This window comes from Acomys minous (genome assembly GCF_964271855.1).
Source record: "Acomys minous genome assembly, chromosome: 14".
In the NCBI taxonomy this organism is placed as follows: domain Eukaryota; kingdom Metazoa; phylum Chordata; class Mammalia; order Rodentia; family Muridae; genus Acomys; species Acomys minous.
In genome coordinates, this window is record NC_140496.1 from 17,277,332 (window position 1) to 17,296,108 (window position 18,777).

General features: G+C 49.3%; 1 protein-coding gene across 3 annotated transcripts in view; it reads right to left on the minus strand.

Moving 5' to 3' along the window:
• Window positions 1–18,777, minus strand: part of ST3GAL2 (ST3 beta-galactoside alpha-2,3-sialyltransferase 2) — a 53,109-nt gene extending 34,332 nt beyond the window's left edge. The window contains exons 1-2 of one of the 3 annotated variants that reach the window (XM_084756689.1): window positions 18,453–18,777; window positions 15,374–15,493 (exon numbers count right to left, since the gene is read on the minus strand). The gene's annotated coding sequence lies outside the window, so the exon portion shown is untranslated. Of the gene's footprint in view, window positions 1–15,045; window positions 15,300–15,373; window positions 15,494–18,452 lie in introns of those variants that run through there. The other 2 variants (XM_084756690.1, XM_084756688.1) reach the window with 2 other exon arrangements.

The following is an 18,777-nucleotide window of genomic DNA, read 5'->3' on the forward strand; positions in this document are numbered from 1 at the left end:
TTGTTGTTTTGTTTTGTTTGTTTAGGTGGTTTTGGTTTTTTGAGATGGGGTTTCTCTACGTAGCCTTGACTGTCCTGGACTCGCTTTGTAGACCAGGCTGGTCTTGAATTCACAGAGATCCACCTGCCTCTGTCTCCCGAGTGCTGGGATTAAAGACATGCGCCGCCGCGCCCGGCACAGCAGTCTTATATTTAGGCAAATCTCACCTTTCTGATTCGGCCTCGGGTCTTCCATCTGTGTAGTGAGTTTGACAACGCCTGCGCTCCCTCTGCTAAGCTCACAAACTCCCGGCAACTGTTAAATATGTAATGGCTATGAAGAAGGAGACAAGAGAGCCTGTATTTAGGCCTGAGGAGAGAGGGGGACCGAGCCAGGCCTAGACACAGGCACAAGACGAGCAGGGCAGACAGGCTGCCTTGCTGGGCTGGCAAACAGTGCAGGAGGGAAAAGAGCTGGCTGCCAGCAAGCATCTGAAGAGGAGGAAAGACTCATGACGGGGAAACGGGCATAATGAAAGAGGAATTCAGACCAGAACTCAGAAAAGCCTACCTCACTGTCTAAGAATGGAGGAGCCGGTGAGAACCGCCCCAGAGCGCGGGGTTCCCCAGCGCTTCCTTAACGGGAAATTTCACGCCCTCAAACAGACCAAAGCCCCTCACAGGAACACTCTTCTCTCTTTCTGAACCAGAGGTCCAAGCACAGTCACCTTGGCTAAGGCAAGAAGCCTATTCAAGATTGAACTTGAGGTCTCCTGTTGCCAAGGATGAAGCTGAAAACCTAGGGCACACTGCTGAGGTCTCGGAACGTCCTGGCTCGGACACGCTGCTGCAAACATCCTTACTCTGACAAATTGGAAGTGACAGAGAACCGAGGCTCAAAGAGGGCTAATTTTGTCTTTCTGCTCAAATCTGTCTCCCTGTCCTAGGTGCTCTATTTCAGAGACGTCAGAGGGTCACAACAGTCCCCAGTGGGAGACCACCTGCGAAAAAAATCTCTCAAGTACCTCATCTCTACAGCCACATCCTGGTAGCCGGGCAATAATCAGCAGAGGAGCAGGGGAGCTGGCCTCAGAGGAGAACGCAGGCAGAGCTGGGCCAAATCCTGTTTACAGGGACCTGGCTGAAGCCATCAGCAGCAAGTGTCCCCATCTCAGGCACATCCCCTTATAATGCCAGTCACCACGGACACTGTGCTGGACCACAGGAGGAAGGAGCCATTTGCTACAACCTGCCCTACCTCGCCTTTTATCTCGTGGTGCGTGGGAAGAACGAGCATCGGTGAACGAGCATCGGTCCCTCCCTAGAGCTTGCTGCAGCACAGTGGACACGCACCGCCCTACACTGCTACATGTCATCTTAGTCCTTTCCCTGTGTGGGGCTTTCTTACTGTCCGCCATTTGTTTTCGACAAAATCCCACCCTGGCTGGCCTTCAAACTCCTGATTGTCCTGCCTCCCCCTTCCAAGTGCCCAGATGACAGAAGCATGCTACCATGTCCTGCTAACTTTTGCCTATTTTGAGACAAGTTTGATTGGTTGGTTAGTTTGATTTGGTTTTTCTTTTTTCTTTTCTTTTCCTTCCTTCTTTTTCTTTTTTGTTTGTTTGTTTGTTTTGGTTTGGTTTTTTTGTTTTTTAAGACAGGGTTTCTCTGTGTAGCCTTCGCTGTCCTGGACTCGCTTTGTAGACCAGGCTGGCCTCGAACTCACAGAGATCCGCATGCCTCTGCCTACCGAGTGCTGGGATTAAAGGCGTGCGCCACCACGCCCGGCTACCTGTACTCTTTAAGTGTGGATCTAGTATGCATGACTTACTAGAGAGGCCTGGCCTCAGCATACCCACTGCCAGGTCCCCAACCTCAGGGAAAGCTCAGCAGGAAAAGATGTTAGTTCATGTCTACTCCCTCTCCTGGGTTCAAGCTCTAGCACCAACAGGAAAAAAAGGAATATGACTCTAGATATGCTCTATTACACAGAGGGATGTCCTTCCAAAACCGAGTCTCAACCAGTAAGAGTCATCTCTGGCTTTTCAAATAATTCTATATAGACAAGGCACTGATGCCTGGGCCGTCCTCCCTATGACCTCCTGGATTGTGTGTATCTGCCTGTCTGTCTGTCTGTCTCTCTAAGATTTATTTATTTATTTTATGTATATGAGTGTTCTATCTGCAGGCCAGAAGAGGGCATCAGATCCCAGTATAGATTGTTGTGAGCCACCATGTGGTTGCAGGGACCTCCCAACCAGCAGTCAGTGCTCTTAACTGTTGAGCCATCTCTCCAGCACCATTGCCTCTTTTTTGTTGTTTTTCTCTCTCTCTCTCTCTCTCTCTCTCTCTCTCTCTTTTTTTTTTGGGGGGGGGGAACAGAGTTTCACTATGTAACTCTCACTGGCCTGAAACTCACATGTGGACTGGGCTAGCCTTGAACTCTGAGCCTTTTGCCCCTGTTCCCTGAGTACTGGGATTAAATACACCCACCACCATGTCTGGCTGGATATTGCCTCTTAAATAATATATTTTATAGTACCCTATTTGGTCTCAGGCTGCCTCAAACAAATTCACACAATCTAGGTTACTCTCATCCAGCCCTTTTTCTTTTCTGTATTCCTGGTTTCTGGAAAAGGGACTCTGTGACCCACCTCACCCTGAAATGTTGAGTCACCTTTCTTTTTTTTTTTTTTTTTTTGAGACAAGGTTTATCTGTGTTATCTTGGCTATACTGGACTCACTTTGTAGACCAGGCTGGCCTGGAACTCACAGAGATCCACCTGCCTCTGCCTCCTCAGTGCTGGGATTAAAGGCGTGTGCCACCACGCCCGGCCGAGTCACCTTTGACATCCCTTCTTTTCCTTAGCTGGTCTACAGTCCAATTGATTTGACTACCTGAATCTCTCCCTAATCTTTCAATTTCATTCCGCATCTGCAGCTGCCCATTCTATGCAAAGAGCTGTCATTCTTCACCATGGGCGCCTTCCCACTGCTAAAACCCAGATCTACTAAGGACAGCTCCTCCAGCTTCGTCTCCACAGAGACTCTCCAGTACCCTCCAAAATGTAAAGCCACCCCAAGCTCCCCAGGAACAGCCACACCTCCTAACGCTCTGAAACAAAAGATAGGACCCCCTAAATATCTGCACATTATCAGGTCTGCCTGGTTGAGCTGCAGAGACCTGAAAACCAAACCAAGACAAGCCACCTGTCATCCCAGAACCTGGGATGCAGAGGACTGAAAAACAAGTTCAAGCCGGGCGGCGGTGGTGCACACCTTTAATCCCAGCACTTGGGAGGCAGAGGCAGGCAGATCTTCATCAGTTTGAGGCCAGCCTGATCTACAGGGCAAGTTCCAGGACAGCCAGAGCTGTTACACAGAGAAACCCTGTCTCGAAAAAAAAAGGGGGGGGGGGCTGGAGAGATGGCTCAGGGGTTAAGAGCACTGTCTGCTCTTCCAAAGGACCGGGGTTCAATTCCTAGCACCCACATGGCAGCTCACAACTGTCTATAACACCAAGATCTGACACCCTCACACCAATGCACATAAATTAATAAAACAACAACAACAACAACAAAAACCTAACAAGTTCAAGGCCAACCTTGTCCATTAGAAAACTTGCAGCCAGCGTATGCTCCCGAACAAAGCCTTATACCTCAAAACAAAACCCAATTAGGACTGGTGAGATGGCTCAGTGGATAAAGGCACTTCCTGCTCAAGCTTGACAAGCTGAATTCTGTCCCTGGAACCTGTGTAAAGATGGAAGGAGAGAACCAAGTCCACAAAATTGTCCTCTGATTTTCACATGAAAAGCTGGGTGTGGTGGCGCACGCCTTTAACCCAACACTCGGGAGGCAGAAGCAGAAGGATCTCTGTGAGTTGAGGCCAGCCTGGTCTACAAGTAGAGTTCAGGTCAGCCAAGGCTACAGAGAAACCGTATCTCGAAAAGCAAAACAACAACAAACCAACAAAAATAAAATTTTGACATGCAAGCCGTGGCACAAGTGCTGCCCCGCCCCCATCCTCATCACACCTGGCCCACGACCACAACAATAATAAAGCAAGTTAAAACAGAGCAAGCACCAAATAATGTAAACAGAAACAGGTGGGTGTGGGGGTTGCTGCTCTGGCTGGAGACCCTGACCCCTCTCCTAGCATGGCTTCAAGCTTCTACGTCAAGCTCAGAACTTGGGTTTCGACAAGATTACCCCACAGTGCAGACCTCAGATGACCTCAGATGACCCCAGATGAGACAGGAAGCTAGCAGCCAGGCAGGGGAAACCCAGCCGGGCTGAAGCCAGAGGCTGTGTATTTCAGAAGAGCCAATGGAGCTGTACAATAGACTGTCAGGAGCTGCTGGGCTGCCCAGAGCAGGCAGCTGTCTGCATGTAAAAAAAAACCAAGAAAGCTGTCTCTTCCTTCTTATCATACTGACCTCTAGCAAGCTGCCAAGCTGCAGAGAACAAGCCCTCCCACACTTTCTGGGAGGCACAGTCCCCTGTGACCAGCCCAGACCAGCCCTGCCTCAGCTGAAAAATTTGCCTGCCCCTTCTTAGAAGGGTGGGGCATGGAGGCCCCGTCTGGCCAGACCCCTTTAGTTCTCAGTCCCAAGGTATTTTATGCTGTGCTTCCCTATCTTTTTGTGTCTGGGCTTTACATCTTTGTATGCGTAGCCTTCCTCTCACACCTCCCTCCTCCACTGAGACCACACTAGGCAGGTTTGCAAATCCTAGCAGATATTCCTTCTACCTGGTGTGATCCGGCTGTGATCCCACCTCCCACCCGGGCTTAAGGAAAGCCTGGCTTGAGCAGAGCTCAGTGTAAAAAGGAACAGAAAAGCATTAGGGAGGCAGAGCCTAGGGGAGCTGAGTTCCAGACCAGCCTAATCTACAGAGCGAGTTCCGAACAGCCTGGGCTACATACAGAAACCCTGTCTTGAAAAACAAACAGAGCAGAGTTTGGAGAGATGGCTCAGTGGTTAAGAGCACCACTTGCTCTTCCAGAGGTCCTGAGTTCAATTCCCGACACCCACATGGTGGCTCACAACCATCTATAATGTGATGTGATGTCCTCTTCTGCAGATAAAGCACTCATGTTCAATAAATAAATTTAAAAAAAGAAAAGAAAAGGAAACAGCTGAGCATGGTGCTGCACGCCTTTAATCTCAGCACTCAGGAGGCAGAGGCAGGTGGATCGCTGTGAGTTCGAGGCCAGCCTGGTCTACAAAGTGAGTCCAGGACAGCCAAGGCTACACAGAGAAATCGTCTCAAAAAAACAAAACAAACAACCTCCCCCCCAAAAAAATAACAAAAAAAACAAGACAAAAAGAGGAACAGAGAACTTGAAATGAGAAAACAAGAACCTAAAAATCAGCTCCCTGGCTTCTGGATGGCAGCCTAAGAAGAAGAAGATGTGAATCCAGGCCTGAGGAATATCGGGCCCTGAACCCCAGGCTACAATAAGGCTTGGGGGCCGGGGGTGAGGACCTGACCACAAGGCAGCAGCTGTCCTGGAGTCTACGTTCCCCAGAGAAGCCAGAACTGCCTGTTTGTTGCTTAATGCATCCATAAAGGTTAAGAGAAAAGTCAAAGCCGGGCGGTGGTGGCGCACGCCTTTAATCCCAGCACTCAAGAGGCAGAGGCAGGTAGATCGCTGGGAGTTCGAGGCCAGCCTGGTCTACATAGTGAGTCCAGGACAGCCAAGGCTACATAGAGAAACCCTGTCCTGAAAAACCAAAGAAAGAGAGAGCGAGAGAGGTCAAACCAACTTCCAGCCGTCTGGATGGCCCAGTGCACTCTGGGCATCCACTCACTCTACCTTCCTACTCAGAATGTGGCAGATGGTTAAGCGCGAACTTCTCCATAGCCCTCTAAATTCTTTATTCCCATGTGGATTCTGAATCCTAGAGAGGAAGAGTGACCGGCCTTGGGTCACATAGCACTGTAGATAGCTAAGGTTATTTATATTGCATGCGCACCCTACCAAACTCAGCCCTGCACTATGAAAATAAAAGTTTTGCTGCCCTGAAAATGAGTAGCTTCCTCTCTGCATGAACCAAATAGCCGTATCCCAGATCTCTAGGGGATGCTTGGAAACTGCCAACAAAGGGGCTGCAGCTGGCTTTCCTCCCTGTCCGGCACAAGAGGAATGGCGGGGATCCACAGATGCAGAGATAAGAGCTGCCCAGTCAGGCTGTGGTGGCCCACACCTTTAATCCCAGCGCTTGGGAGGCAGATCTCTGAGTCCGAAGCCAGCCAGGTCTACAGAGCGAGTTCCAGAACAGGACAGGCAGGGCTACACAGAGAACCTGTCTCAAAAAGCCAAAAAAAAAAAAAAAAAAAAAAAAAAAAAGAGGGGGAGGGGTTGTTAAATAAATAAATAAACAGTTGCCAAGACTACCAGCATGCAAGAGTCGCCCCTCAGAACGCAGACATCTGGGTGTCCACATTCTTGTAGACAGCCCAGGGACTTCAATACAGGCTCGTGGAAACTTTTATTTCCCCCTGGTGTTTTAAACTCCCAGGCACCCTGTACTTCAAACAGGGTGGGGATGGGGGTCAGAGACAAGAGATGCAGCGTTTTACTTTTGTAATGTTCCTTTTGAAAGCAAGGGAACCCTGTGGGGAGAGGCAGGAGGGGGGAGAGGCATTGTGAGGGAGGGGTTAGACTAGCGGCCTAAGCAAGGAGGTCCCCCCCTCACCCCTTCAATCCTCTCACCTGGATGGCTTCCGCGATCCACCTCTTTCTCCCCCTCTTCCCTTCCAGCCTCATCCCCTACACATTCCCTTTAACCACAGAGACAAATAACCTGTTGATTTCTCCTGCCAGAGCATTTCCCTCTAGACCAATTAGCTATCTGCATTTGTTGCTGATTTTCCCCCTCTGAAGGCTGCTGACCTGCTAAGGCTGAGAGGCTGAGGCCTCTCCCACCTGAGAGATTCAAGGCAAAAGCTGTAGAGCAGTGAGGGCTGCTCCTGGGGTCCCCAGGTTAGGTCCCTTGCCTCTGCCTGAGGACGCCTGGCTCAGTTTAACCACACAGCAGAAGACGGCCTCCTGTAGCCTCTGGGTATCCTGATCCCAATCAAAAGAGAAAGAGCCAGGCGCGGTGGCGCACGCCTTTAATCCCAGCACTGGGGAGGCAGAGACAGGCAGATCTCTGGGAGTTGGAGGCCAGCCTGGTCTACAAAGTGAGTCCAGGACAGCCACGGCTACACAGAGAAACCCTGTCTCGAAAAAGCAAAAAAACAAAAAACAAAAACAAAAATCAAGTCAGGATTTCTCTGTGTAGGCTTGGCTGTCCTGGACTTGCTTAGTAGATCAGGTTGGTCTTGAAAAAATAAGTAAGTAAACACAAAGTAAGGAAAGCAAAACAAACAAACAAACAAAAAAATCTGGTTTTACAGAGGACACAAGTTCCCTTCCCAGAGCCCATTAGGCAGCTTAGAATTGACTGTGACACCAGCTCTTGGGGGACCTGAAGCCTCTGGCCTGTGTGTACACCGGCCTTCTGTGCACATAGCCACAAGCATACATGTAGTTTAAAACAATAAAAGAAATCTTTAAAGAATTTAGCAACCACATCAAAAGAAGCAAGCATTACATGTTTCCCTTCTACGGTTTTCTCCTCCTCTCCCCATTCTGTATTAGAAGTCAGGAAAACGTCACATCAGAGATCTGAATTGTCAAAAACACACCACTTTGCTCCAGGAATGATAGCCTTCTGTTCTGCGAATCTGCAGGAAAAAACCTTCTGCGTGCCACTTGAGTGGACCCTGTTCCTGCCCTCCTGCCTCCTCGCGAGGAAGAAGCTTCCCCCAGGGCTTAGCTAGAAATCTGGGGTGGCTCAAAGCCCAGCTGTGCCCTAGAGCCCGAGATGAGAGCAGTGATGGCAACATGGACGCTCGATTGACAATATGCTGTAATTACAATAATGACTTATAAATAAGCAACAAAAGTACTTGAGAACGGCTGGCCAGGGACATAGGCAGCAGTCCCTGGTGAGTCCTGCAAAGCTGAAGGAAGTGCCTACATTCTGTAGATGCAGACAAAGTGAAGACTTTCCTCGGGTTAAGAAAGACTTGCTAACAAGCATTCTGAGCAAAGAGAAAGAAAACACAAGAGCTGGGTGTGGTGGCCCACATCTTTAACCCCAGCACTCGGAAGGCAGAGGCAGGTGGATCGCTGTGAGTTCGAGGCCAACCTGGTCTACAAAGCAAGTCCAGGACAGCCAAGGCTACACAGTGAGACCCTGTCTCAAAAAACTAAACCAAACAAACAAAAACAGCGCAAGTCCCCAGCGAAAGGGGCCAGGTCCTTTGACTGCTAAGGATTTGGGGATGAGGGGACATGGGGAAGAAAGGGAGGCCGAGAGAACTAAAGGGAAAGAGACCGCCTTCCTCAGCTGAGAGAGGAAGAAAGAGGCGTGATAGTGCTGGCCACAAAACCCCAGCTGCTCTGCAATTACAATGGTGAACCTCTGGGGCCCCAGCACCAAACCTCACAGACAGTTCAAGATCAGGAGTAAAAATACTCACGGAGCTGCTGGAAGTGCTGTGGGTAGCCACAGAGCTTCTGTAAAGTAGGACACATTATCTCATGAGGACTTTTCTCTTGGGTGGCCCCTGTCAGCTAAAGCAACCAACGCTCATCACTTGGGCATCAAAATGACAAACTCAAGCGAATCAAGTGTTTTTCCAGAAGACGATAGTGACTCTTTGTAACCTCTCTCAGTTCCCTCTTTTCCACCACTACTGCCAAGTCCCAGGCTTCATTACATCTTACTCGAGCCCTATCTTGCTTTCTGTATCCCTCCTCTCCTTGTCCCCTGATGACCCAGCCATGCCATGTTGCCTATCAGTCTGCCCTTGGCTGGCTCAGAAACCTGTTACACTAACGCCTTTACCACCTGCCGACTCAAGTCCTTGCCCAGCACGTTCTGGGTCAGTCTCTCAGAGACTCTAAGAGACTCTAATAGAGTCTGAAGGGACTGCTTCTCCTGCCACCAGTCCTGCCCTCGCCAGCGGGCAGCATATGCCCCAGGTTGAGATGGAAATTTGGACACAGCCAGCTTATCTTGGTGACCATGGTACTCTCCTGAAGCTAACACCTGGCCACTTATACCCACTCTGAGATCCTTAAGATGTCCCAAATCACGCCTCTGATCACCATCTCCCAGCCTTCCAAGAGAGCCCTTCTTTTCTTTTTTTTTAAATTTAATTTAAATTTATTTATTTATTTCGGTTTTTCGAAACAGGGTTTCTCTGTCTAGCCTTGACTGTCCTGGACTCACTTTGTAGACCAGGCTGGCCTTGAACTCACAGCGATCCGATCTGCCTCGCCTCCTCTGCCTCCCCGAGTGCTAAGATTACAGGCGTGCACCACCACGAGTAGCGAAAGCCCCCCCCCTTTTTTAATCAAAGGAATTCCCTGAAGTTCTCAGAAGCAAAGTTTGTACTGCCCTTCTCCTTTCTTTCTATCTCTTGCCCCTCTTTCTCCCTTCAAAGAAAGCCAAAGAAACTGCGCTTCCTTCCCCAATGCATTCTGTAGAGACCAGAGCCCCTAAAAATGAACAACAACAAAATTTAGGCCCTCTTTACAAAAACAAGCTGCAAGGCCTCTGCCTAACCACAGAGTAGCTCTCTGACCTCGTCATATCCATAAAAGACAGTACTCTCTACCTTATGTCCAAAAAGGAAAACTACCACGGGCTAAGAAGTGCAGCCTTTGGCTGTCCTAGGATCTCTGTAGACCAGTCCGGCCTCCAACTCACAGAGATCCGCCTGTCTCTGCCTTGCCCAGTGCTGGAATTACAGGTGTGTGCAACCACACCTAGCTCAGCCAATGCTCTTAACCACTGAGCCATCTCTCCAGGCCCAGGCCAGCCTTTTTGGGTCCAATCTTATTTCTGCACATCTGTTTAAGCTTCTTCAACCCAAGTATAGAAGTGTATAGTTCACTTGGGCCTTCAATGTTGCTTTTCTTGTGGGTTTTTTTTGTTTGTTTGTTTCTTTGGATAGGGTCTTGCTACATAGCCCAGGCTAAGCCTGAATTCATGATTCTCCGACTTCAGGTTTCCAAGTACTAAGATTGCAGTATATACTGCCATGCCTGCTTCCTTGTTTCTGTTTATATGAATTCATCTATATGAAGGTATGTTTGTATATGCATGGTCTGTATGCAGAACATTTACCTTCCTTTGAGGCACTTAATATTCTCATTCTCTCTCTCTCTCTCTCTCTCTCTCTCTCTCTCTCGTTCTCTTATTGGCCTGGAGCTTGCCAATTAGACTATAGACTGGCTGGCCAGCAAGCCCCAGGGATCCTCTTATGTCTGCATCTCCTGCAGTGGGGTTACCAGTATGTACTACCATGCTTGATTTTATTATTTATTTATTTATTTATTTATTTATTTATTTTGCACTTGCTGGGAATTGAACTCAGGTCCTCATGCTTGCAAGGTAAGCTCTTCACAGACTTTCAGGATCTTCCCGGAGCCCTGCATATTTTACCTTAAATTTCACATATCAAATAACGACAACGACACAATGTTGCTATGAGGGTTCCCTAGATCACAAGGACGCCTATTGCGGGGCCTGCACACAGTGAGCACTCAATGAACGCAGCACTGATGCTGACGGAAGGACTGTGCTAACAGATGGGCCGGGCTCAGGGGTCCTGGGGCTGCTATGTAACCCACACTTTGTCTTTTTGTTCCTCACTAACTGTACCTGGATCAACCATCTGCCTGTATACATTTTTCTTATATTATCTGTATCTACTTCTCATTGGCCTATAAATAGATTTTTTTTTTAAACACTATGGGATTCCTCTGCCTTGTCTAAACTCCAGATTCCTGGGCATCTTGTCCAGGACTTCACCCAGCATACCCTCTAATCCTCTCAGTCTGGAAAAGCTACATGGAACAGACAAGAGTCTGTCCCGGTTAGCGCTTGGCTGTATCCGGCAGCCACCCTCTTCCAACGTCCTGGTTCCTAAACATCCTGTTTAGTCACGAGGCCTTCTCTCCAAGAACAATGGGTCTGTGGTTGTAGTGGGACGGAGAGCTCAGGCCCCATAAGTCAGGCCTCTCACTAACCTAGTCAACCCTGGGCAGCACCAGAATGAAAGAAAAACGCCAAACAGCACAGTGGCCAGAACAAGCCTCTGTGGGGGGAGAGGTGGAAGAAAGTCTTTCTTAAGATTTCCCATCTGTCTGGAGTAACTCACAGCTGTAAAGGCTCAAGTCAGTGTTTTTCAAAATGTTAGCCCCAAGGAGCCGAGAAGAGATACAAATTCAGACCAACTGAATCAAAGAACGCGGAATAGGATTCTGAGCCTTAACCAACGCCCCAGGTGATTTCAGGACCTGGAAAATACAAAGAACCCAGCACTAACCCTTTAGTCATAGGCTTCTCTGCTTGCCAGGCACAGTGGTACCAATCTGTTATCCCAGCAGGCAGGAGAGAGAGAGACAAGGGATTGATGAAAGGACCAAGCCAGCCTGGACTACACAGTAGGTTTCAGGCCAACCAGGGCTATGTAGTAAGATGCCACTCCAAAAACAAAGGCAGGCAAGATGGCTCGGTGGATATAGGCCCTTGCCAGCAACTCCAACCAGAACCTAGCAGAACCCATGTGGGGGAAGGAATGCACTAACTCCTGCAAGTCTCCTCTGACCTCCACATGTGGGTCAACACACACACACACACACACACACACACACCCCAAATTAACTTTTTTTTAAAATGAAAACAAAACCAGGTGGTGGTGACGTACACCTTTAATCTGCCTGGTAGAGACAAGGCATATGTCTGGGTTTGAGGCGAGCTGGTCTACAGAGTGAGTTCCAGGACAGCCAGAGCTACACAGAGAAACCTTGTTTTTAAAAAAAAAAAAAAAAAAAACTTAAACAACAACAACAACAACAAAACCTCTAACTTCAACTTCACTGAGCACCTACTATGTGTCAGGGACTGAACAAATGAAAAGTATTTCAGAAATAAAGATGCATTTAAAGAATTTCCACAAAATCAAGTACACAGCTCAGCATCAGGGCACACACCTGTGATCCCAGAACCCCTGAGGCAGAGGCAAGAGAATCAGGGGTTCAAGACCATCTTCAGCTACACATCCAATCTGAAGACACTCTAGATCCATGTCAGACCTTGTCTCTAAAATACAACAAAATGCAAGCATGCAACACCCCCGAGGCAAACAAAGTATACTGCAGAAATATCAAAGGAATACATTTCCCACCCCTCTCCTCAAACCATTGTTTCCTATACCTTCTCCTGCTAAAAGAACTGAAGGACTAGAGAGATGGCTCAATAGTTAAGAGCACTTCCTGCTTTTGCAGAGGACCAAGTTTGGTTCCTAGCACCCACATCAGGTGTCTTACAACCACCTGAAACTCCAGTTCCTGGGTATCTAGCTCCCTCTTCTGGTCTCTGAGTGCACCCACACGCACACGCTCAGACACACACACACACACACACACACACACACACACACATTTAAGAATGCCACCGGGGCGTGGTGGCACACACCTTTAATGCCAGCACTCGGGAGGCAGAGGGAGGGGAACGCTGTGAGTTCGAGGCTAGCCTGGTCTACAAGGTGAGTCTAGGACAGCCAAGGCTACACAGAGCAAAAAAAACAAAAAACAAAAAAAAAAAACAAAAGCCACAAATCTTTTTTGTTTGATTGTAGTTTGAGACAGGATTTCTCTATGTAGCTTTGGCTATCCTAGACTCGCTTTTTAGACCAGGCTAGCCTTGAACTCACAGAGATTCACCTACCTCTGCTTCCAAAGTGCTGGGATTAAAGGCATGTGCCACCACTGCCCGGCTCACAAATCTTAAAAAAAAAAAAAAAAAAAACTCAAGCTAAGGAAGGAGCTCAAGCTGCCTTGCTTCCCCCACACCTTAAATAAATAAATAAATAAATAAATAAATAAATAAATAAATAATCTTCACCCTGAGACAAGGTTTACGGGGAGAACTCAAATGGATTTGTTTTGTTTTTTAAAACCTATGTGGGTGTGGGTGTGTGTGCATGACTGTCAGATGTGCAAGCCAGGACTTGTGTGTGGAGGTCCAAGGACAACTTTTATGGAGTCCGCTCTCTCCTTCCAATTTATTTGGGGTCCAGGGATTGAACTCAGGCCGCCAGTCTTGTTTGGCAAGTACCTTTAACCGGGAGCCGTCTCACAGAACCTCCATTTGGCCGGGGGGGGGGGGGGGCAGGGGGTGTTTCTGAGACAAGATCTCACTACAAAGCCTAGGGCCCCTTGAAACTGTACTCTCCTCTTGCCATCCCGAATGCTGGCATAACAAGCGTATGCCACCCTTGCCTTCAAAACTTAACTCTTATCTTTTGGGTTCTAAAAGTGCCTAGGGCCTATCAATCAGCATGCCACAGAACTCCACACTGGTGTCTGGGGCACCAACACTCCCTCAGGCCCCTGGCAAGCTTGCAGAGTGTGCAGATGTAGACATAAACATTCACACAGACAGTTGGCCCCCTGGCCTCCCTTCTCCATTCTCCAGTGACAAGGTTAAAAGCATCCTATTCGCAGCCAAGGAAGGGAGCGAGCATGGGAGCCGTCGGCTTGTGGAAGCTCCCCCCACCCCAAATCTGATTCAGATCAAGACTGCTCACTCAGGACCCTTACAAACTTCAAAAGTATCCCCCCCCCCTTCCCTTCCCCACTTTCTACTGGGAGGCTAGAGACAGGGGTAGAAAAGTGTGACCCAAAGGAAAACCAGGTGAAGGGAGATGGCAAACCAACCAGCCAATCAACCAAAAGTGAATTATACCAGCAAATCTGTACCCTCCTTCCCTCAGAAGGACCAGGACTAAACTTGAGATCACCGCCTACAGGCACAGTGTCTTCCTCCACAAAGCACTCAGAGCACATATCGGGCATCCCTCACAGAAGGGCAACCCCCTCCGAAGTCAGCAGCAGGAGCCAGATTAGCTTAGAATGGTGACCACAGTCGTCCAGGGCCACCGTCTCCATAATGGGTCTCTCTCAACCCAGACTTCTGAGCCCACCAAGCACGAACGAACGAGGTCGGGATGGCCAAAGAGTTTCTAGACGTTTGTGGACAGACCAGTATGGGTTACTACTGGTCAGGAACGACTACCTCCCAGGGCCTCCAGGGTGCCCTGAATCCTTCTCAGTGGACAGATGAAAACCAAGAGGCAAAACGGGAGGAAATGGATGCGGTTGGCAAGAGAGAAACAGAAAGGCTAACTTGAACAAGCAGCAAAAGGACAAGACTTCTCACCGGGCAGAGGGCTATGTATGCAAAGGAACAGGGGAGACTGATCTGAGCTCAGCCCAGAGCTGCATACAGGGCTGGGAAGTTTGATCCAGTTATGGACATGACTGGAGGGAAGTAATGGGTCTTACATGGCAAAGGATGGAAAGACCAGGAGGGACAAGGGACAGGGCTCAGGCCAGCATCCAGAGAGGGTGGGCACACTGACCAAGTTTCTGGTTGGTTCATGCCTCAGTTTCTCCAAAGTAGGAAGGAGGTCAAGCTGTCAGGTTTTATTAGAGAGAACTAGGCCACAGAGCGTGGCTAGGGGTCAGTGCCAGGTGGGGGGAAGGCCAGAGGGAGGGTAGAGAAAATAAAAGCTAAGAGCGGATGGTGCAGACAGCTTGCGACTGAGAGAAGTGGGGCAGGGGTTTCCGGATGGACCAGGTTCCCAAGAGCAGGAGGCTGAAGGTACCAACACCTGGGATGTCGAAGTGTGGACTAGGACAGAGAGAACTCAAAGGCTGAGTGAGGCTGGGGGCTGCCAGCAAGGAGTGTTACAGGAGCGCCTGGAAAACTGGGAGCGGCTAGATGTGCGGGAGCAGAAGGCGCGGATCCAGATCGAGGCCAAGGCAATCGGACCCCCGCCCACACGGCGCCCAGACCCGTGGGAAGTTGCTGGGCTGGACCCGCTGGGTCTGGGCCTCTGGGCCAAGCCCCACTGCCCACACGGAGGAGGGTTGGGGCAACACCGGGCCCGGGGAGCCCCGCATCCCGCCCTCTCTCATCCCGCCCGCGCACCTCAGTCTGAGCTGGGCGCCGCGCGGGCCATGCCTGCCGCTCCTGCCGCCGCCTCCGCCCGTGCAGAAAGCTGCTACTGCCGCCGCCGCCGCCGCCGCCGCCTCCCGCGCCCGGACCCGTTAGCTTCGCCGCTCTCCAGTCCTTCTGCCGCGGGCCAGTCCCGCCCTTGCCTGGCCCTGCCCTCCCGGAGCGCCGCGGCTGCAGCCTCAGCCCGGCCCCTCCCCCCACCCCTGCCCAGCTAAAGGGAAGGGTGGGGGAAGGGGGCGGGTGCCCCCTCCCCATTCACATCCTCCGGAGTTTACCCCTCCCTCTTGTCCCCCCAACTCACTCAGGCAAGCTGGGATACGTAGTCCAGTCTGGCAGGACCCGCCAGTAGAGCTCCCCATTCGGAACTATCACTCCCAGAAAGCAGTGCACTCCCTTGTATGGGATTATGGTCTTCGTAGTTCTGCCCGGATTTGGGGGTTAAGGCGCAGCATTAAGGGGCGTCTTCTGTTTCCCAGCCACGAGGCTCTGGGCAGCTGAAACCTGGGCGGGCGATGCAGTGTGCGGCGCCTCAGCCCTGCCTTGGTACCTGGTTCCTCAAAGGATGCAGCGAAAAAGCTGAGTATGCCTCTTACACGCGGCAGTGATCAGCTGCGGCCGAGCCCAGCTGAAGGGGACTGTTTGTACTTGCTCTTGCCAAGAGCCACGACCTGAGCCAGCTGGGTTCATGCCCTGGCCCTGCAAGCTGCAGCTGCAGTGAGGCCTCTAGGTTTGGGCTGTTGGAAAGAGGCGCACCAGCAGCGAAGTGGGAATGGGGTTTGTCTCCTATGAGAGTGTGTTCCCCACATGCGAAGAAGTGTCTTACAAACCCCCTACAGCTTTCATCCTCACTTCAAACTTTGGTCTCTTCTATTGCCAAGTTACTAATTGATGGCACACCCACCCTCCAAACGTCTCTGACTGGCCAATGGTCCTCAAGCTGTTGTATATTGGATCCCCCTAAATAGCCTGATCAAACATAAACTTCTGATCCTAGCCAGAAGTTTCTGGTTCGTTAGCTCTGGGCCCCTAGAATGTTTCAGCCCGTGCTTTCTTCTTAATATTATGTAACCCAAAGTGGCCCTAAATTCACTTTGTAAGCCAGGCTTGCCTGCAATCCATGATGGATGCTTGGGTCTCAGCTTCCTGAGGGTTGGGATGATAGACGTGAACCCCTACACCCTGCAATGCACTTTGGAAAAATAAAATCATTGATTTATTCTGTGTGTCTGTTGCTTTGCTTTGACTGCATCTATGTTTGTGTAACACGTATGTGTGGTTGGTGCCAAAAGAAAGCGAAAGCGTTGAATTTGCTGGGACTGGAGTTATAGGCTGTTGTAAGTGACCATGTGGGTGTTGGGAACTGGAGCTGGGTCTCCTGAAAAAGCAGCAAGTACTCTTGACTTCTGAGCCATCTCTCCAGCCCATGGTTGATTTTCTTGGTTTGGTTTGGTTTTGTTTGTTTTTCAAGACAGGGTTTTTCTACGTCCTTGAACTTGCTTTATAGACCAGGCTGGCCTTGAACACTTGCCTCTGCTGGGATTAGAGGTGTGCGACTCACCACCAAGCCCAATGTTTTGTTTTGTATTTTGCTATTTATAATCTAGCCTCTCAGGAGGGCTAGGAGGCTGGATTGTTGGCTCTGTGGTTAAGAGCACTTGTTTTTTCAAAGGACCCCCTTACCACTTAAGAACATTTGCTACTCTTGGAAAGGACAGGGTTTGGTTCCCAGCACCCATATGGCAGCTCACAACTACCTGCAATCATCAGGAAACATAGGTATTCTGTCTCCCAGTCTCTGTGGGAGGCTAGAATTCTAAGTTCATTAATTATCAGCTAACAAACACCAAGAAACTGCTCCTTTTAAAGCACCTCTGTACAAACCCAAGCCGAGTTCTTTTCTTCCCAAAGTTTTATTACTATGGTTTGTTACTGATTAAAACCCACCCTTACCACTTTAACTAGTCTCTAACCTCAGTTTTTGAAAAAGTGGGTAAATATCTACTAAGGGTCAGTCTCTAGCCTCCCCTACCCTGACCTAACCCACTCCATTCACCCAGCAGCGAAGGGTAGGTTCTCCCGACATTGTGGGCAGGCAGCCAAGTGACTAACAGAGAGGCACTGGACCCTGACTAAAACTACCTCAGGAATGTTTGTCTGCCTGGTTTACTTCGGTGTCTCCATCACAGGCCACAGGGAGAGAGGGTGGTTGGCTGGATGGAAGGGTGTAGGTAATCCCGGTGCAGCTCAGCTCTCTATCCATAAAACTAACAACCAAGACCTTTTTGCAAAAACTTTGTCTCTGCATTGCAGTAATTTGCAATGGCAGCAACTCTCATAGACCGACGTTAAGAGTCTTCTTGCTTTTTTCACCTGTCTCACAATAAAAAAAAAAAAAAGATGCTGGAAAATATGCAGAGCCTTATGCATATTAAGCATGTGCTCTCTCAATAAGTAATCCAATGCCCCCAACCCCCAATTTCCTGTTAGCAGATTATTCTGGAAGGATCCAGCAGTCCTTCCTAGGCAGGGGAGAGAGGTCCTCTCACTCCTTCGGCTCCAGTGAGAACTCCATTGTCACTACTTCCCATTGAGGGTCAGATAAGTTCTCCTGGTGTCTGATATCCACTTGGAGCTTTTCTCTCTTTCCTTTCTTTCTTCCTTTCTTCCTTGAGACAGGATTTCTCTGTGGCTGTCCTGTAACTCCCTTTGTAGACTAGACTGACCTCGAACTCATAAAGCACTTGGGGCTTTTCTTGAGAAGGTTCCCTCTAGCAGTCTCAGCCTAGCTTTATTATTTTTTATTTCTATTTTTGAGACAAAGTATTACTATATATAGCTCTGGCTGTCCTAGAGCTCAATAGGTAGACCAGGATGGCCTTGAACTCACAGAGATCCATCCAGCTCTACCGACCCCCAGTGTTGGGATTAAAGGTATGAACCACCATCCAGACGTTGTGGCGTCTGCCTCTTAGCGCTTGGGAGGCAGAGGCAGGCGGATCGCTGTGAGTTTGAGGCCAACTGGTCTACAAAGCGAGTCCAGGACAGCCAAGACTGGTACACAGAGAAACTGTGTCTGGGGGTAGGGGTGGGGGAAGGCATGCACCACTACCACAATACAGCTTTTTTTTTTTTTCTGTTTTAGTTAGTCTTCTATTGCTGTGGCAAACATCGTGAAAACAATCAACTTGGAGAGGAAATTATTTATTTCGTTTTACAGCTTATAGTCCCTTATGAAGGGAAGTTAGGGCAGAAAGGCAAGCAGGACTGGAGCAGAGGCTATAGAGGAAAGCTGCTTACTGGCTTGTATTCAGCCTATCCATAGGAAGCTGACCTCTCTTTTATCAATTAACAATTTAAAAAAAATGTCTCCACATACTTACCCTTATGCCAAACCAATGGAAGCACCTTCTTCCCAGGTGTAGCAAGTTGACAACTGAAACTATGATTTTCTTTTCTTTCAGTATGTGCATGTGAGTCTGAGGGTAGTAATGCATGCCTTTAATCCCAGCATTCAAGAGGCAGAGGCAGGCAGAACTCTGTGAGTCTGAGGCCGGTCTGGTCTTCAAAACAAGTTCTAGGACAGCCAGGACTGTATGGGGGAGACATTGCCAAATAAGGAGATAAAATTATGTGTTGTATTTATCTTAGTTTGTGGTATGTATGTGTGTGAATGGGGGTATGGAGATCAGAGGACGCTTTTCTATT